Genomic DNA, 21,601 nt, shown 5'->3' on the forward strand with positions numbered 1-21,601 from the left:
AAACTAACCCATGTGATGCTCTTTATTCATTGCAACTTGTTTGTTCTCAGTAAGAAAAAGGCAGCAAAACTCTTGAGGTTTTCTGGTTATTTCTGTTTCTGGACACTATTAAACTTCCCTTTCTGACTCATCACCTCTGTTCTCTGGGTGGCTGTGGAAAGGCAGAGTAGCAAAAAGCACAGCAGAAAGATTAGAAACAGGACTTGAGTACAAGAGCAACAACAAGCCCTCATGGGCTTAGGGCAGCATCCATTGTAGTCAACAGAGTTGGAAAAGCAGTTACGGACTTAGGACAGCAGTGAGGAAGGAGGAAGATCTGCAGAATTGGACGTTAAAAAAAAAGTAAAGAATTTTAGCCCAGGAGCATGGGCAACCACAGGATGGCATGGTCCCAGTGCCATCCTGCGGCTTCCCTAATGCTTCCCGGGGGCACTAGAAATGTTGCCGGTACCTTGGGATAAAAGCGTAACATTTCTTCCCTTGGTGATATTATCTGGTGTGGCAAAGAGGGCAGCGATGCCGAGAGAGCGGTCAACTGTGAACGCTGAACTCTTAATTTAGCTTTCCGTGCCCAGCTGCGTGCACTGCTTTGGCGTATGTACTTGTGCCGCTTCAGCTCATCAGAGTTCCTGCTTGGTGCCACTTCGGCACACTGAAGTTGAGAGGAAAGGGGGAGGGTGGGGAGGGTGCGTTATCAGGAGAGGAGTGTTCGAGAGGCAGCGTGGGAGGGCACTATGAAAGGAGGCAGCTTGAGCTGGAGTGGGAGTAGCACAGCCAGATAGAGATTCAGCTGTCATGAACCTCTCCAGCTTCATCAAGAGCAATCCAGGCGTGCTAAGCCACCTGCAGTCCATGCAAGAGCTTTCTGAATGAGCTTAGATGCTTTATTAGTTACCATGTTTTCCATGGAGATAAACGTGGAGGAGCAGAGGCCCTTCTCGGCTGGGTGCAGCACTGACCTGTGCATTGGTGACCGTCTGGGAGAAGGAAAGCAGCAGGGCCAGGAAACAGAACGCAGGAACTCGAAGGCCTGGGCTTTGTTCTCTGGCCCTCAGCTTCCTCCATCGATAAATTGGAGGAAATGACACCTACCACTTTTTGAAGTAGCAGAAGAAACGTACTATGTGACTGCAGAAAAAAAGTAACCCCCACAGAAGGTGGCTAGGAGCGAAATAAACCGACATATAAATAGTACATTATGAGAAGGCAGTGCTTTTTGTGTTTGAATGCCATGTACATTAGGTTTCACTAGATACTGTTTTACAAAGTACACTGATCTCTACCTAGTTTTTCAGTGGCATGTACTTAGCAGACATACTCAAATGTGCTACTGATTGGTGAAGAGGGTTTTGAAATACAAATCCTATCAGCTGATTATAAACTAAGCATGTCTGTGTGGGGTCCCAAGTCCCGGGGAGTTCAATACTTTTACTGTCTAGTAAGAGCGTAAAAGAAGATTTTGTTACACTCTTATAATACAGGCTTTAAGCTGTGTCTCACAGCATGAGCACTTCTTTTTATTTCAGATGCTATTTTATTGATTAAAAAAACCTTCCCAGAAATCTTAGAAAAAGCCCTAGGTTTCAGCTCCAGATCTCAGTCTCTGTCCCGAATTCCAGAACTGTTGATACCTGCTGTGATTTTGATGCAGACTTAACCAAATAACGATTACATTTCTCAAGTCTGAATATGCAACAAAATCTTCAAATATATTTTTGTATAATGTACTGGTGCTGCTACTTGTGCCAGGACTACTGAAAGAGACAAGAATTTCTTTGGGTGTAGAAATAAGGATCACTTCTTAGACCAGGGATCTGTAGTTGTGGAGGTGGGTAGGGAGCTTCCCAGGAAGGTAATGGCTGTCCTTCCATTTCAGAGAGCCTCGTGCCTGTGACAGGGAGCAGTCGGCAAGCAGGAGTGGAAACCGCATTTCCTGAGCATCCTTCTCTTACATTTATTTGCACACAGTTTTACAGAACCATACACTTCACTCTTTACTGCCATTTTTTTCTGAGCCTTGATCTGCAACCAGCATTCAAAGTTTATTCGCCTGGGGAGAGTTGTATCGATCTGCTAACTGAGTATTTTTCCAGCACTCTTTCCAACACGATTTTAACAGCTAATGGCTCACAAATAGTAAGAGCCCGAGTGCACAAAGAGCGCTAGTGATGTCAGCACTCTGACAACACATAGTTTTGGACTGCAAGTCTGGTCACTATAATGTGAGCACAGCTTAACACTGGGGCAGGCTGCACTGGAGACAGTATTAACTGAGGAGACCTGTTAGCTCAGGAAGGGGAGGCAGCAACAGTTACAATATTAAGAACAGAACGGGGTATGAGAGAGAGGATATATTCAGTCCTGGAGGAGGAATCAGCTACTAAATCCAGCTCCTTCCCCTCCCCCGTGTCACAGGCGAGACTTCTCAGACATGACAGTTCAAGATAAAAACTCAATTTTGTATTGGAGATAATTCTCTGTAAGTGATGATCTGTCACATGTGATGGAGCACTCTGATAACATCTCCCCAGAAGAATTCTGGCAAAAGAAAAATGGCATTTTCTACCCACATAAAATCTCTGCCACAGCTCAAAGCCCAGAGGAAAACTGCAAGAACAATGATCAGATATGAACAGTGTGTTTCAAGCTAATCAGAAGCAGTCATGTGCTTTGCCTACCATAGCCACAGTACCGAAAGTAGTATGATCCTAGGAGTAGGACCCTGAAAAGATAACATACACCTATACTGGCAGAGATGTGCAGAACAGGTTGGAGCTCTATATGCTCTAAAATCAATCACCTCCACTGCTTTCACAATCCACATAGAAAAAGACATCCTCAGTCCAGTTTCAAAGCAGTGCTATGTTTTTCACGTACTTGTACAGATACAAACTAGAAAGACCATTAATAACACTGTAATGAGCAATGCTGGAATTGCAGCTTTTGCAAATTGCCTAAATATATAACATGCAAACGATGTCGATGCAATTCCCCCAAGTACTGAATCTCTGAAAATCAGACCCTCGTACTTAAGATTCTGTTCATAGACTTTCATTAGAAGAGCCAGATTATGATTGCACTGCAATAGTACCTATAACACTATAAGAATGGCTGTATTTGCTATTCAAATATTACCGTTTCTAGGTTCTACTGAACTGTTTCAAATACCAATAAGGTAGGTAGATAGTGAAACCCTTTAATAAAATAAAAGGCTGCAAAATACAGAAATCCATAAAGGCCAATGCTTTCTCTTTATAGTAGCTAGTAGTCGCAGCCACAGGGTTTCATTGAGGTCGCCTTACTCAGTGAGCTCAAGAAGGATACCTTGCAATTTATGTAGAATCTCAGAGTTATGGTGTGTTGCGCTGAACAAGGGATGATTAAATGTCATATATCACGGCCTAAAATAATCTCTCTTTCATAATGATTGAGAGAACTTTGAGCTATCTACTGAAACAACTCGTACAGGCCAATGGCCATCACTAGCTGCTACAGTAGATCATGCATTTAAAGCCACGTGATAGTTCCTGTGTTTTTGAATAAATTTTAAAATATTTCTGTTATGTGTTTATGGCACATGACTTTAAATTGGTATTATCATACCACAAAAATGTTAAAAACAAGCCCGCTCCCCCCCCCCAGCATTACTAACTCTATGAAGGACTAGACACAGATTTCAGACCAATTCAGAAGCATGTGATCGCACCAAGACCCTCAAGCCCTGACTATAAATGAACGCAGAAACCAGGCTGTATATCTAAATGAGTTTAGATATAACGAAGTATCGATGAAATACCTGACATCAAGAGATGTCTTTAGCTTAGCAGTGCTGCTGATGGCCGCTACATAGAGCTGGAGAACCAATTTGAAAGGCAGAGGACAACAGCAATGAAAGACTGGGGGCATTCAAGCCTGCTTTCAAAGTCCTCATTGTATTTGTCAGCTCATGTGATGATGCTCAGAAAAAAAAAAATATCTTTGAATCCCTTTTTCTTGCTTTAGCCTGTGATATTTCTGCTGTTTGCCACTGGCTACCTGTAATGCAAAGGTCCTTGCCCTTAGCTGCCCAAGAAGGCAGCAAGCATAGTTTTACTTGCCATGCTCTGACAGACTCTTCTCAGGGAGACCAGAAATGTGGTTTTGTCAAACTTGTTTTTCTTAGTGCTGACAGCTTCTAAGCCGCTTCCATCATGGTTACAGTCCCCCCCTCCCACGACTGCTGCCTACCTGGCGGGGGCTGCAGCAAGGCTCAAACCGCCCCGCAGAGCAGTTTTGAGGCAGGGTGAAAGAGTTGCAGAGATTAAGACCTGCAGCTTTGATGAGCTGCAGACAAACTGCAGGACCCACCAGCCGCAGCATGAACAACTGTAGGAAGGACTGTTCTGCAAGATCTCGACTGAGAAAGAGAGGGGCTGGGGGCTGACAGTGAAAGCACTTCTGAAAGAGGAGCAAGGGAACCCTGCAGAATTAGGGAGCAAAGGGTCACGGAGAAAGGCGTTTGAAAAACTGGTGCTTTTCAGATGTCCTTCTGAGCCTTTGTTCTCACTGTCAAGTGAGGACTCTCAGTCTGCAGTATGTATCAAATGGCTTGTAGTATCTTCAGTTAGTCTGGAAGGAAGAGTAATCATTTCTGAATAATCAGTGTAGAAGAAAGGCAAGTGATGTTTGGGAATGCAAAGAACAGGATTAAAAGTATTCTTACAGTCATTCTACAGGGATATAATAAAAGAAACAAAAGGGGATGAGAGCTACCCCAATTGTCCAGCTGCAGTGTGATGTGGCATGTTCATACCTTGGACTTAACTATGGTTTAGGGAAAGACAGACCCTAAATGGAACTTTGTCACATTCTAAGTCTTCCCAGCCAAAATCAACAGCTACATACATCTAAGTGTATATTGTCAAAATTAGACAACAGCTTTGGCCTGGGTAATTTCTAGTTGTTACAGACTGAGTATGGAGAAAAAAATCAATCCTTTTGCAGTAATTGGTTCTGCTACTGTACTTATCCCCAATTTTCTGAGCTGTCAAGCCTCATTTCTTCTGTTATGTAGATTGACAGTCCTCTCAATAGTAATTCTCATTATGGTTTGAAGGACACCATGGCCTAGTTTTCTGAGGTAGGCACTGAGCGAGGGAAACATAGCCTACTATTACATTGTCCATGGTGTTCTGTAATGCTGATAATGATATTGGGTTCCTTCTCATACGCTGGCAATTTGCTAGACAGGACAATTGACAGAGCTGTAATTCATCAGCCACAGGCTTGGGTGTAATAGACTGTGGCAAGGTGGCAAGTGTCCCAGTGTAGATGATTCGAGCCGAACAAAACTGGGGGGATTTCAAAGGTCCAGCTGCTGTTTGCATGTATTTTGATGCAGCCACATGGAATAATAATTCACTCAGGATTACAAAGGGAGAGGATGGGTTGCTGAAGAGGGAGGAGGAACTTCCACTAAACCATATGGTGGAAGGCAAGGTTTTCTCTCTGCTTGTCAGTCCTCCTCTGAAATAATATCCCTCATAGAATTCTATTAATTCATTACCAATTTGATATGAAAAAGGTTATGTTTCCACCAAGCCTTTTATCCTTTAATTAGATTTTTCTGTTATTGATGCTCTCATAATAAAGGTTATGTTTGAATGGAATTTATACACTTACATGACATTTAAAACTGCACAGAAACACTGTGTGAAGTCATCGTATGCAAAACTGCTATTAACTGCATGTCAGCATCCAATAAACTCTCTGCGCTGTTAATCCTTTTTTAAGATCTTGAAGCTTATCTGATGTTGTGACATTTTATGGCATTTAAATGTCTCGGCAGTGGGACTTTGTTCTCCTCATGAACATAGCTCTTCTAAGACTGAAAGAGGTCTAACATTGCAGAAGAAGCAGGGAAGATGACAAATGGGCTGGATTGCCAACTATTTCTCAAGTAAATTGTTGTAGCTAGCTGAACTGCAAACATAAGCTGAAACCTCAGACTTTTCCAGTGGTTTGTAGCATGCTGAGGTGATCTGGAATTGGAAGGACGCTTGCACCGAAAACAAAGTGAAATTCAAATTCAGCTGGAAGGTCTAAGGGGAAGAAGTATGAAACAGTGGTCTGGTATCGTAAAGGCCTATTACCACATACTGGATGATCCATTGTGAAACTGTTCTCACAAGCGTCAAACTGCCAACCGATTTCAGACACAACATGAGGGGCTTGTAAAATGAAACCTGACACAAGTGAAAATAGTTTAAATGACTGAGAAACAGAGTATGCTTATTTCATTAACCCGATTCCCCTGCAGTGCTTCCAATCCTAATGTCACAGCGGTGGGCAGCCAGGCAAGCAGCCCAAACTCCCTCCCAACGCAGAAGTTGCCCCGTGTGCAGCACAAACATGGAGCAAGCAAGTGGAGAGCAGGGCAGGAGGGTGGTCAGGTCTTTCCCTTTTGATATCGCACTGAGGGGATCAGGTGCCTTGTAAGTTGTTATTCTCTCATGTACTCCACGTTAAGTGTGAATGCACTCCCCACCGACACAACAGTTTTTGGCTTATTGTTGTCAAAAGCTGACACATACGTGTCTTCCACCAGGCCTTTTGCTCTCTAGTATGCGACAACCATGACTGCCTTTGTCCTCTGCTGCAGGTTGACCACACAGACGGAGAGGACTCAGCAACTGAGGAGCCGATAACAGAAAGTACAATAAATGTGAAAGAATGGCAGCAGTGGTTTTCTTTATTGCTTGTGTGCTTGCCTTGGGCTTGCTCTGCCAAGGGGGATGCTGACACACAGCACTGATGAAGGAAGAGTATGTTGAGTCTTGCTGGAGAGAGAGAGGGCTGTCCTAACAAAAGGAGCTTCTAGTATCTGAATCTATGCAAGGACATAAGAGCATCATACAGGTATGAGCAGACCCTGTGCATGGATCTTGCACATATCAGGTGCATCAGAAGTATTTTGAGGTGAAATCCAGTATGGGCTCTTCCTAGTTTCAGTGTCTAAGTCAGGTCATTGCACAGCTGGCTGTCTCCAGAGACCCGTATCAAATGCTCACACCAGAGGTGGCTTTATTGCTCATTCTTTTACTGAGGCAGGAACACTCTCTGAAATCAAATGGCTTTGTCTTGCAAAGAGTGGCAAAGACCCTTCTAAGAAATACAGTTGCATCATTTTCCAAGTAGCAAAAAGTTTGTACTTGCCAAGTTTTAAGGGAGACAAATCCAATTTGTATAGAGGGGATCTTGTACCTTTCTGCCAGTCAAAAGATGTGCACACCTTTCAGAGAACTGAGCTCAGCCTCCAAATTGCTTCCCTGAGGAAGCAAACTGCAAGTAGAGGAAGAGTTGTTTGGTGCCCTGTAATCCAGAAGAGAAGTGAGATCTCAGGGGTGTTCAGAGGCCGAGCTGAGGCTGGCCTGGCCTGTAATACTTTGAGAGAGAAATATATTTTTGTAAACCTCAAACCATACTGTGTTCTGTAGCCCAGCTGAACATACGACTAAGTCTCTGTGGGACTGAGGATAGGTGTGCTGGTGTCCTGGGATCTGGCAGGAAGGCTCTGTATGGCTTATGTGTAACATGTTACTTGGGGTGCACCACAATCTATTTCTGGCTGCCCTGTGGCAGAGCTATGACTTTCTCTGTGAGGATACTTCAACAAAACCAAACTACTGCCACTCTCACTGACAGACCTCGTGTGCTAGTTAGAAGGGACTCAGCTCCTGGTGACCAAAAACTTGGCCAGATGGATGTTGTCACTGCTACTAGAAATGGCTATAGGTAGACCAAAATTCTCAAAATAGAGCTGCACCACTAAAAATCAAGGTTTGTTGGGCTGCACTTGTGGGACCCCATCTTTGAAAATGTCAGTCACGATGCACATAACCATCAGATGTCTTCCCTGGGGTACTTTTCTCATATAAAACATCCTGACTTCAGTCACTGACAGCTATTTATATTCCAGTTTTTCCACACATTTTGTGTAAATCTTGGTCTGTGGTCCAGGCTGAGGTTGTTTCTAACTTTATCTCCGTTGGTTTGCCCGCCCCTATTTATAACACTCTTGCCACCTTTCCTGAAAGTTGCCACGCAGCTAAATTTATGATCTCAGCAGCCACTGTTTATTCTGTACCTCTGCAGGAAATGAAACGAAACATCACAGCTCATCTCCTCAGCATGAGGGATGCTACTGTGCAGGCTTAAGTTGGTCTCAGATTCGCTTTACTGAAAATTTTTGGCGAATACCCTTTCAACACATGAGAAAAAGAGGTATTCAGAGATTTAGGTGGAAACACTTCAGAAAATTTAGCCTGTCTAACACCAGTTATAAACACCAGTTCACCTAGTGTCTCCTGCCTAGATTCTTCACCTGCAGCAGGTCTTTAAAGGATGCAGAGAAAAACAAGAAGGGCTTCTACAGGTTTGTCAATCAGAAAAAGAAAGTTAAAGAAAGCGTGCCTCCCCTGATGAATAAGAATGCCTACCTAGTGTCAACAGATGAGGAGAAGGTGGAGGTACTCAACAACTTTTTTGTCTCAGTCTTCAACGGCAATCTCTCTCCTCACCCCTCCCGAACTGATGGACCACAAGATGGGGACCAGGGGGGTAAAGCCCCTCCCACTGTAAAGGAAGATCAGGTTCGAGACCACCTGAGGAACCTGAATGTACACAAGTCTATGGGACCTGATGAGATGCATCCCAGAGTCCTGGGGAAATTGGCTGAGTTAGTTGCCAAGCCACTCTCCATGATATTTGAAAAGTCATGGCAGTCAGGTGAAGTCCCTGTTGACTGGAAGAAGGGAAATGTTATGCCCATTTTTAAAAAGGGAAGAAAGGAGGACCCTGGGAACTACTGACCTGTCAGCCTCACCTCTGTGCCTGGGAAGATCATGGAACAGATCCTCCTAGAAGCTATGCTAAAGCACGTGGAGGACAGGGAGGTGATTTGAGACAGCCAGCACAACTTAACCAAGGGCAAGTCTTGCCTGACCAACCTAGTGACTTTCTATGAAGGAGTGACTGCATTGGTGGACAAGGGAAAAGCAACAGATGTCATCTATCTGGACTTCTGTAAAGCCTTCGACACGGTCCCCCACATCCTTCTCTCTAAATTGGGGAAATATGGATTTGATGGGTGGACTGTTCGGTGGATAAGGAAGTGGTTGGGTGGTCACATCCAGAGGGTAGTGGTCAACAGCTCAATGTCCAAATGGAGACTGGTGACAAGTGGCGTCCCTCAGGGGTCTGTACTGGGACCAGTGCTGTTTAATATTTTCATCAATGACATAGACAGTGAGCTCGAGTGCACCCTCAGCAAGTTTGCAGATGACACCAAGCTGAGTGGTGCAGCTGACACGCCAGAAGGATGAGGTGTCATCCAGAGGGACCTGGACAAGCTGGAGAGTTGGGCCTGTGTGAACCTCATGAGGTTCAACAAGGCCAAGTGCAAGGTCCTGCACCTGGGTTGGGTCAACCCCCAATATCAACACAGGCTGGGGGATGAAGGGATTGAGAGCAGCCCTGCGGAGAAGGACTTGGGTGGATGAAAAGCTGGACATGAGCCAACCATGTGCTCTTGCAGCCCAGAAAGCCAACCGTATCCTGGGCTGCATCAAAAGAAGCGTGGCCAGCAGGTCGAGGGAGGTGATTCTGCCCCTCTACTCTGCTCTGGTGAGACCCCACCTGGAGTACTCATCCAGCTCTGGGGCCCTCAGCACAAGAAGGACATGGACCTGTTGGAGTGGATGCAGAGGAGGGCCACAAAAATGATCCAAGGGCTGGAGCACCTCTCCTACGAGGACAGGCTGAGAGAGTTGGGATTGTTCAGCCTGGAGAAGAGAAGGCTGTGAGGAGACCTTATTGCGGCCTTTCAGTACTTAAAGGGGGCCTATAGGAAGGATGGGGGCAATCTTTTTAGCAAGGCCTGTTGTGACAGGACAAGGAGTAATGGTTTTAAACTGAAGGAGGGTAGATTTAGACTAGATATAAGGAAGAAATTTTTTGCAATGAGGGTGATGAAGCACTGGAGCAGGTTGCCCAGAGAGGCGGTAGAGGCCCCATCCCTGGCAACATTCAAGGTCAGGTTGGACAGGGCTCTGAGCAACCTGGTCTGGTTAAAGCTGTCCCTGCTCACTGCAGGGGGGTTGGGCTAGATGACCTCTAAAGGTCCCTTCCAACCCAAAGCATTCTATGATTCTATGATGTAAATCCAGATCCCTTCCTTCCTAAGAGCTGTAAAATGATGAAAATTAAAAATTAAACCATTTTGTAGGTTAGGTTTTTCAAAGGCTAATTTTTTTCATGGTAAAACTTGCACTTTATTTCTAGTTTGAATTTGTCTGCCTTGAGCTTTCACTCGTTTACCAGATAACAGATCCCACTATAATCAGAAATCTTTCCTGTAGTCTAATCACGCTGAAACATAAATTATATTACGCATCAGATTGAAGTATCTCGCTGCAGTGCATTGTCAAGACCTCAAGTCATCCTTTTACCTTCCCTGTTAATTCTTTTTGATCTTTCAGCATGAATTCTGGTGTTGATGCTATGAAAATATATATAGCATTTCAGGAATGACAGAGACATGATCTCTAGTAATGAAACATCACATGGGTTCCCATTGCTAGTCACACATTTCTTCTTTCCTAAATGTGTTTAATGCTGTCATGTAGTCGAGTGATGCAAATCCATCTGTACAACTGACTTCACCTCACTTTTGTTTACACTTCAGTAATATGTGTCCTCTGTAAATTTTATCCTCAATTCTTTTTTTTTTTTTCAGATCAATGTAAAGAAATTAAAAGCAACAGTCAGGCCTACATGGCACTCCACTAGAAACCCTTCTTCAGAATGGTGTCTTCCCATCCAAAGTTAATGACATATTATAGGTAGTTTTAATTATTTTAAATTGACAATATCAGGCATGACACAATATCAGTAGAAAATTACCAAGTTATAATCTCATCAAATAAGAAGTTAAGCATACTTGACATTTTGCTTAATAAAATAGTTTTTATTGAAATTTTTTAAGTCATCAGCCTTTGATTTCTCACCCCCCACCGGGTTTTGACCAGTGTAAATAATGTATTATGCTTTCTTTTCCAGGACTGTACAGATCATGCAGTCTCTGTCTTTAGCCCTTTAGAATACTACCGGTCTTCTGGCTTTTCTGTCCTGGGAACTTCCTCAGTTTGCCACGCTTACTTAGGAACAAAGTCAAAGGTTCAGAAAGTTTCTGAACAATTATTTTAATATTCTTCCATAAAAAGAGGGATACAAATCCATCCTTTTTACTTAAGGGTGCCATGACTTTAGTTATAAATATTTGGTTGAGGTAATGTGCAACTCTGAAACATCTGATAGACACAGTAACAGCAGATGTCATCTTCAGTGTGAAACAGGGGTTTATGCTGAGAAAACAAAGCACAGAACAGGGCTTGGGTTTTGTTGCTGAACAACATGTGAGTGTTGATGCTCCCCAGCAGGAAATATGAAACATAACGTTGACTCACTTTGGTGTCTACTGCAAACCCACAAAACATCATTCTTTGAGTCTCACAAGTCTCAGGCTTGGCAAAGATCATCAATTTATGCAATTTTTTTTTTTTAAAGAATGGTTTGTTTGAAGAAATTGGTAAAGCTTGTGCCTGCACAGTACTAGGATGCTGAGAAACCTGACATAGCCACCTCACTGCCTCATTTACCTTCCTTTACACCACCCCTCTACTTAGTTTAAGCATAGATTCATTGTACCAAAACACTCCCCTTTGGAAGGACAACAACAAGCAAACCTAAGTTGTATTCATTGCAGGTATCCACCAAAAAAACCCAAGTTTTTGAGCCCATTTTTCAGATTTTGGAACAGACATGAAAACAAATTTTCAGCAATCAAAACACAGCAATTACCAGTTACTATTTAATAAGTGACAGGTCTCATTCAGACTAACTTACACTTTTTTTTTTTTTTTTTTCCACGTTCCTTTCTGGCACTGAAAGAGCCAGACTCTTTATGATAATTCTATTTTGCTAATTAATCTAATTAAGTGCTGTATGTAATTTTGCAGAGTAGAGCAAGCTATTCAAGATTGTCATCATTAGGTTAAAGAGCTGACAATTGATGGAGATAATTTTTTCTTAACAGGCTGCAACCTTTCCACAAGCAACCCCCTCCCCCAGGGGAGGTCTTCAATTAAATCAATAATGCTTCTGGGGAGAAAGAACTTTGCTTTTTAAGAATCGTGTAAACAGATCTTCAGCAGCTTCTCGTTGCTTTGCTTGATAAGAAAAGCAGCAGCTGGTTATTAATACCTGCTGCGCTCAGCTTTGACAAACTTGTGTTTAAGAATAGCAACTACTGTCTAGCTATGGCGCAGGTTGAGAAGTAGGGTTTTTTTGAAGGTGTCAAGTGGGGTCTGGAGAAACCCTGGCAAAATAATACAGTGTCTGGATCAGGATAATGACAGGACTTGGAGTGGTTCCTAGGCAGGGGAAATGAGTTTTAAACTGCTGGTGTATTCATTATTGTTTGGATACAAGAAGACCTGACAAGAAGATAAATGTAACTGGAGGACGAGGTGGGGAAAGTTCATCATGATGACTCTTGTCAACCTTAAAGATTTGATAAGCAGGGCCTGGAGGGATATTTTTGGCTTTTTTTAACACCATTCCCAAATGTCATTGTTTTGCCTGCAGAATAGGCAGTGGGCTCTGAAGCCCTGGACGACTGAGGGCGCCTATGTCCCTGCCGGAGGGAGCCCCTCAGTCCTCGGTGGTGACCAGACACTGATGTCCCCGGTCTAAGCAAGGTCAGGGCAAGCTCAGTGGTGACTGCACGCAGTCAGGTCAGGGCTCTGCCCATGGAGCAGCCAAAGCCACGTGGGTCCTGCTGACAGCTCTGCGGGGCTCTGTAAATGGAGGCTTCTGCAGCAGCCAGTGGGAGATTTCACCTTCTCTGGAAAAAGGGCGTGCGGCAGCTCACTGTGGCTGGGTCTCACCTCTTTCCCTTGGCTCAGCTCCTTCCCTCTGCCTGCTCGCAGCGTCCTGAGGACACGGCCACAGAGACGCCTCTGTCTCCCTTCCAGCACAGCCTGACCTTGCAGGTAAAAAGCTCATCTTTGTTAGCTCCTGGTTTTGTGTGAAACATCTTGTTCATAGCAAAGACAACTACTTTCTGCCTTTCTTCTATTTCTCAGCCCTGATCCTTTACCCGTGGCAGTTCGCAGGCTGGCGGGCGCTGGAGCAACATCCGCTGCAGAGCCCATTCTTCTGGGTGGATGGGCGCCAGCTCTGTTGCACAAGGATCTGGCCAGTTTGGGGAAGCACATGGGAAACAAAACTCACATGAGGTAATACGTACCAATAAAACCCAGGCATCAACAAGAAGCGACCGTGCAAGATCTCAGCAGCTTTTGGGTTTGGTGCATTTTAAGCTTTCATACGATGGTACGGCTCACCCTCAGCTTGTCTGAGGCACTTAGTCTATCTCCACTTAATACTGTTCATTAAAAACTCCAGCAACATGGATGTGTGCTGCACCTTTCTCTACAAAAGGTCTCTGAGCACAGGCCAGCAGTACTGATAAAGGAAGGTTAAATAAAAGTCTGGATCAGTACTAAACCAGTGATCAGGGAATATTTAGACAAAATGAATTCAGAGAATTTTCAATATGAATTCAGAGATTTTTCTGTTTTAATCTTCTTGTCTCGATCCATTGAACTAATTTCTAGCAGGTACCTTGACTCAAAAGACAGGGCTTATTTCGCTCTGGCTGCAGCCTTTAACACTACAATAGGTAATATACAGCCACAAAAGCATACCGTTCATTTCTTAAATGGGAATTTGCTGCTGCTATGGACACTAAATGTATTCCATTCCCTGTATCACACAATTACAGCATTTTTTACTTCATTGAGTTTCTGTCCTTGGCTCTTAGAGCTAGAAAGTTACTTTGTGCAATGAAGGAAGAGAATTACAGTTTTTATTAAAATGACAAACCAGCTTTATAGGGGTTTTGAAGGTTTTATTCAAGTCTTGACTTCCACCATCTTTGCAGTATTCAGTCAAAGTTCTCTTATGGATGCACACAGCAGGATGCTCATAGACAAAGTGTCCCAGCAAAGCTGATTGTGCCATCAAGAGCAACAGTTGCACAATGCGACTTCTATGCTATGGCTACAACTGAGAGCTTTCTGTTTGCATCAAAAGCAAAGTCTGCTCAGAAAAACTAGGGGACACCCCCCCCCCCCCCCCATTATTTTTCTGTTGCTGTTGTGCGTTCAGCATGGTTTTAGTGGCACAAGAACTATTGACAGGACTCGGCAGTGATGCCACAAGAGGCTCTTCATGTAGCAAACGTGGTACCATTAGTCAAAAGAATTAGACTGAAGCCTAAAGTCTTTGGGACTGAAAAATGGGACTGCAAGTTTTGCACTGGACATTATTTTTCCTATGGGACATTTCCACTAACTATTACTGTAACTATACTCAGCATTACTTTCTTTTGAGGGACTGAATAATGTGCTAGTCAGAGCACAAGCACTGCTGCAAGGCTATTTATGTAGCTACTTGTCTGTGACAGATGCACCAAAGGAAAGGGGCTGCTTTGATCTTAGCCAGCGAGAGCATAGCAGTGCACCCGAGCTCTCTTCCTGACATTGTCATTCAGCGCGTCAAATTACACGTGGCAAATCAGCTTCCTAAGCTCTGTACCTCAGAAATGAAACAGATGGGCTGTATCGGCTTCCTCCCACTGTTAAATGAGGATGAAGCACATATTGATGAAAACTCCCCCTGGCAGATTGCTTGGAGGTCTACAGGCTCCAAGGAACACAAAGGGTTAACCTCATCAAAGGGTGACTTTTTTTTTCCATGTTCTGGTTTTAGAGAGAAGGGACATTTATTTTTAATAATTTTCCATTTGGATTTTGTCTTAGTTTAGTTTTGAGGGTGGATCTAAATTAATACAATGTTCATTATGCGTGCTGCACAGATAGGTGCACAGACAATTTTGCCTTTAGGAGGAGGCAGCACACGTTGGGCAATTCTGTATTGGTGTTATAAAAGCAAACAAACCCCATGCCTCTGCTGATCCTGTATGTGATTTAAGGGGAACTAGATGTACATGAATTAAAAAATCCCAGTTGTATGTAATATATCAATTTTGTAAGAAAATAACATTTGATACACAGTCAGCAAGCAATTTAAGTCAAAATTAAACTAGAGATCATAGATCTATGTTACACTGTGATCTTTAAATGGACAAAGCAGCAGTGTAGGTTTATGCATTCATATATCTTGCTTAACACTGTTTACTTCCTCTAATGACTTCAGTTCTCTCAATCAATTTTCTTCAAGCACGGCTTAGGGCTGGAGGGTATTTTAGACTTATTCAGGCATCTCGGAATACTTTACAAATAAAACAGAGGCAACTGACTGTAAAGCATATGATATTACCAATGGTGTTATTAACAGTTTCTCAGCAAAAGCAATAGAGACAAAAGCCCACTCCCTCTTTGGGGAATGAGAGCTACATCTCTGGGTGATCTAAGAAGGAAAGTGAGCTTGGAAATAATTGCCCTGGATCCTTATTCCATTGACACTGTTTCACAGGACAGGAATATGTTTTGGTAAAGTTACTGCAAAACCAGTATGAGCCCTGCCTATATTCCCTTGAAATCACGCGGGCATTAGACGTATGTTTTTTCCCGTCACATCATGCAAAAGGTGCTGTGCTAAGGGTGACCCAAACAGGCTGCTTACAGTGGGAACAGGAGTGATCCCTTCCTGTGCGGATAAATCTAGGACATGGCATAGCTGTATTCAGTGTTGAACCAGCAAAACAAAATAAGAAAAAAAAAAAAAAAGGAAACACAGTACATGAATGAAAAAGAGGGAACTTAAAGCGAGAACTAAGAGATTGCTGGAATCTTGTCTGTTTTTAAAAATAAAATCTTAGTCAGAGAAAGGGGAAAGAGTATATTTAAAGCCAGCAAAACAACCTGGCTTTCCTGGCTCTATATATACACTATTTTGCCAGGCTCCAGCTAAAACCACTGAGTTTTTCCCCTCAGAAACAACCAACCCTGTTTGCTCCCAAAACTCAAAGAAAGCTTAATTCGCTTTAAGCTGCTAAAAAAACTTCCTGCATCTTGGGTTAGCATTGTGTGCCAGGCTTCAGCGTGCTGAGAAATGAAAAAGTGCTTTGTAATGGAAAAGCCAGTTCATTCCTCGCTACGTGGTGCCACAGTAATAAAAAAGAAAGTTGCAAACATTCCCCTCTTAAAGAGGCCAGGAGGAACAGGGGATTAATTTAAAGAGTTCAGACTCAAGATCACTGTGATCAAAACTATACTCTCCAGTGATTTCCACTCTCAGAGAACACTGGTTTTCTTGGATATTTGGTAATTCAGTGAACTGCATGATAGAAAGAGAAAGCTGCATAAAGCCACTCACTGTTACGGAGTGGGAGGTTAATGAACTTCATTTAACAGACCAGTGGTGCAAACCTGTTATCAGATGGCTTCTGCAGTTCCCAGATGGCTTAAGTAAAGCTGGGAACGTAAACAGGTACCTCGCGTTTTGTCATTGGATTAATAAACCATCAAGATACTTACAGCTCTTCCGCAGCAGGGTTAATGACTTTGCATAACTATGTGCTTTAATCAAGAAGGAACACATTTTAGCGCTGCATACCTCTAAGTCACATTTTTTTTTGGTCAGCTAATTGAATTATTTTTGTCATAGCAGAACAGCATCGGAAAACCTCAGACCTTGTCCTCAATTGCTGCACCACTTTGGATGAAGCGGCATCACACTGAACACGAAGTGCTGCTCTTCCTCTTCCCCTGCCAGGTGAGGAGCCACGTCTGCAGAGCAGAAAAAGCAGCGAGGCTGGAGGGGACAAGCTACTCCACCTTGGCTAGGCAGTACATAAAATGCAAAGCTAGCTTACTTTTCAGAAGTCTTTTGCTTTGGGTCTGTGACTAAAGCTGTTAAGATTGTCATGTATCACTAACTCCCTGCCAGTTCAGTCTCTGCACCTTGTAGCATCAGCCTTTATACTTGAATACACCTGATGTATTTATATTTTTGTTTGTTTGTAAAATGATCACTACCAGTGCAGACTCTGACGCACAGTTTATTCTGCTGTTGGCCAGTTGGCCACCCCATGCAGATACACCAGCAACCCTTCTTGACAGTCTTAGATCCCCACATCACAGCAGATCTGCAATGTATTTCTGTCACCAGTTGTCCTTTTGCAAATGGCTTTCACCATCCTCTTCTGCAGACCCATGAGGAGTGTTTTTATAATGCAGATCTTTCAAGAGCTGGAAGGAAGGGAATCAAAGGTTTGGTTGCCCTTCCAGGAACAAAATCTGAGGCAAGGTCTTGCAAGAACAGGTCTAGTTCTAGGTTCAGGCATGTACTTCCCTGAGACTATGAAAAGTTTCGTAGGAGTATACTGTGTATATATAGATATATATATACATATCTCCTCTTCATGCCCCAGGACTATGTTTACCATAAGCACCTCCAAATCCCTGTTGACTCCACGTTTGTCATCCAGCACCCAAATGCTTTGCTGTTTCAGGGCTCACCACCTTGAATGACTATGTCCGCATGCATGCTTCTCCACTAGATGCATGCCTGTGGAGGGCCTTGGGAAGGTGCCCCAGACAACACTTTCAGGAGGGACACCTACCTCCAGCTCCTTTGGCCACCCAGCAAGGGCTCTCCTGCATGGACGTGTGCCCTACACTCACCTGGACACACAATGTGTGGCCCTCCCCGAGACTGGGGACAGCAGTGGCAGGGAGGAGCTTGGGTCTGGAAGGCAAGAGCTCTCCCTGTGACAACAGCTTTCTGCCCTTTCCCTGTGTCTGTTTGCAAATTTTCTCGGCAGCCATTGAAGGACAGAATGGCAGGTGCCAACGCCATGCGCTGTGTCTCTGAAGTTTAAATGCTTGCAGGGTGCCCCTCTTCATAGAATCATAGAATTGTTTAGGTTGGAAAAGACCTTTAAGGTCATCCAGTCCAACCATTAACCTAATATTACCAAGTCCACCACTAAAACAATTAAGGGCAGAGTAGCCTTAAAGTAGCCTCTTCCTCCATACTCATCCCAGCAGGCCGTAGCCACATCTCCCCTCTGGCCAGCATAAGGTCCTGCACCTGCCTCTCCCTGGGGAGCTTTGAGCCAGCACGTTCCCCCAGGACAGATGCGCAGGCACTGGGGTGAGAAGAGTGAGGCTGCTGGTGCCCAGGCCCTTCTTCAGGGCATCAAACAGCAAGACCTGATCTCTGCAGACATCAAGAAGCATTGCCTCTGGGCCCACGCCAAAAGCAGGGCACATGCAGGGGCCTCAGAAGGAGCCTTTCACGGCACTAGACCAGCAGCGTCTGGGTATGAGAGCCGCCGCGGCGCAGCTGGGGGAGACAGGGAGGATGCTACAGGTACACAACCCAGATATAGGTAACAGTAGCGTTATCTTTAATAATATATTGCTTTCACTAGCCAAAACACAGCATTTTAGTTAAGACACTGCATTTCACTTACATCTGGTGTTTACACAAGCAAGTGATTCAATGTCAGACAAATCTTGTATAATCTTTTTGGTAAAGTACTGTTAAAATAGCTGCCCACAGCATTCCTTCTCGCTAGAGGTGATGGCTGGTTCTGCGGGCAGCAAAGAGCCGATGACAGTTTCAGCCTAATCAGTTCTTTCACCCTTTCAGGAGAAATGCCCAGAAACCAGCAACAATTTTATGTATCTCCAAAATTGGATGACTCAGTAAAGTCATGTCTTCAAGGTGGCTCTCTAATCAGCTCTCTTTTATACATATCCAGAATGATAGCATATGGCATCTATGAAAGAGGAGATTTAAAGCTATGGAAGTTAGCTTTAATCTTATAGAACTGTATAAAAGGATTCCTCAGCAAAGCTTTGTGGAGTTCACTCAAAGGACTTCTACCAATGTTGCTTAAATAAGAGTTAACTGAGTTATTCGTTCCTTTTTTAGTCCCTATTTGCTTCGAGTTCCCTGCCTAAAATACCTTGATCTTTTTTCTTTTCTCTGTGCCTCATGGCTCAGCAAAATTAGTAATTTGGGGTTTTTGGGGTGGGGTGGGAGAGGCTATGTTATGAAAGCAGCTTCAGACTGCATTTCTATGCATCCTAACTTTTTTTTCCTTTTCAGAAGAAGTCTATTCCACAAAAAGACAGCCAAGTTGACTATGTGCATCTCTGCATTTATGAAAATAAAAATGTAGATACCGGAATGAAGGGAAGAAACAAAGAGTTGAAATGAATTATCATGCACTCATTCACTAACCCTCCTGGAAGTGACATCCTGCTTGAAGACAAAACTATTCTTTTTCTGTGCCAATATATAGAAGTAGCTTAGCATCCTTTGCTGAGATACTTAGAGTTTGCTCAGTCTCTTATTCAGGTGCTGCTTTGGAGCAAAGAAAGATGTGCTGGTGTGGACAAGCTTGATGAACTAGGGTTAATCCAGCCAACCATGTAGGAAGATGACTGAAACAAAACCGTTTTATGTATCTAAAGATAATTAATAAGTAGAATGCAAGTACTTTTCTACACTGTTCAACAGAGGCAGTACATTATGCATATATAGCATGCCATCGTAGCCAGCAAGGGAAGCATTTGTCACTTGTTTCAAATTTCCTTTCTCTTAGGTTGCAGGCACACTTGTTAAACTTTGCTAATTACATTTTGGAAAGATTGGAGAGAGAGTTTGGGAATAAAAAGAATTCATAAAATCCTGAAAACAAATCCTGACAGACAAGTAGGCTGGATAAACCCTTACACAAACTACTACAAAGTCTTTGCATCTGCACCTGTGGCAGGTGGTGGACCCATGGATCCAGCTGGATTTTCATTTTAAAACCCTGGAGTCTCAAGAACTAGAGGAATTCAGCATGGGGACAGCTTGCAAAGTCAGGTCACAAAAGTGTTCAGTAAGGTCTTAACTTCCTATTGAGGGTAGTCCTTTGCACAGATATGATTCAGATTGTTCCGAGAGAGCAGGACTGGAGGTTATATGGGATTGGGATAAAGGGCTATCATAAAAGCATGAAACAAAGGATGTCCCCAGGCAATCTGAAGAAGATCCAATATTAGCCATTCTCTTATGCCTATTAACTTTCAAACCTGCGTACTCCTTTATGCTATACAAGGGTGATCAAGAGATCTGGATAATTTAGCGTTAACAATATTAGCTGTCAGTGTAGAGGGGCAAAACACAGCTTATTGAAAACATGGTTGGTGCATGGTGTAACCTTTTCAAAAGACCCCAAGGATTACTTTCACCAGAGCCTGAGGGCAGGTCCAGTGCAGCTCCCCAGCTAGCTCAGACATCTCTAATGTAAGCTGCCACATTGCCTACTGCAGTCCTGTGCAGGACCTACAGTATACCACTGTGGGTCCTGAACAGCACAGCCAAGGACATAATTTAAATTAATCCATAATAAGACACATCTGCATTGCTCTAGGAGTGTGAACATGACTGCCTGCTGTTGCTCAGCTTGAAGTCTGAAAGATGTTCTCGTGAGAGAGGCAAAGCCAGCCCTGGTGCAACACCATGTCAGCATCAGCCCACTGCTTCCAGCCACGGACATCACCTGTTCGGTGCAAGGCTGAAAGGTCTCTGCACAGTACTGTGTTGTCCATATGCACCCGCACCCCACAGCTTGAGTGGAAATTAAAGAAACCAAACTATCTTTTATGGACAATCACCAACTCAGGCAAGGCAAAATGGAAGTGAAAGCCAAAGCAACCAGGAGCATATCACAAATAATCCCCCTCAGGTTCATGTGGAAAGATTTCTGTAAAGAGAACAAAAGGAGAAAAAAAATGTAGCAGTCTAACTGGTGATGACAGAAATCATTGGAAGTGAATGAAGGAGAAGGAAACAACTTCCTTGCTTTCCCCACGGATGCCACAAAGGCAGGGCAAGGGCTGGGGAACAGACTGCAGTACCTACCTGTTCTGCCTAGCAGGTCATCTGAACCGTATTCTTCCTCCTCAGGGCAAAAAACAGTACCAGCCCTTCGCCAGTGGATTGGGAAGGGCATCCTTTGGTGGAGAGAGGGGAAAGAAGAGATTTACATTTGCCTGCCCACTCTCTGCTGGAGGGTGAAGTACCAGCTGTGCTGGCAGGTCCTCTCTTCTCCGTTCTAGCAGTGTCTGTTTGGAAAGCAGCACCTAAATTTACTGTGGGATTCAGCCCAGCCTCTCTTGAAGTGCAGAGGGTGTCAACCGCAGTGCACTAACTCCTGCTAGTAATAGTTCTGTAAGTTGCCATACACGAGATTTCTGTGCCAAAATTAAATACCCTGAAGAAGCACGTCAGAGTTTTCTGCAAGAACAGTAGCAGCACTGATCAGAAGCATCACCACGCAGCGGAAAAAAAAAAAAACAAACCTTTTAAAGGATTTTGGTAAAACAACAGTAGAATAAAAGAACAGGGGAAGAAAAAGCCTGTCTCCAGCTCCACATTAACCTGCCCCCAACTGCCTTCATCATGTTAATTTTGTATTTTACATGTGTTAGATCAACAGGGAGCACAGATGGCTTCACTCACGTGTGAG

The sequence above is a fragment of the Pelecanus crispus genome, chromosome 2 (genome assembly GCF_030463565.1).
Source record: "Pelecanus crispus isolate bPelCri1 chromosome 2, bPelCri1.pri, whole genome shotgun sequence".
Taxonomy (NCBI): Eukaryota; Metazoa; Chordata; class Aves; order Pelecaniformes; family Pelecanidae; genus Pelecanus; species Pelecanus crispus.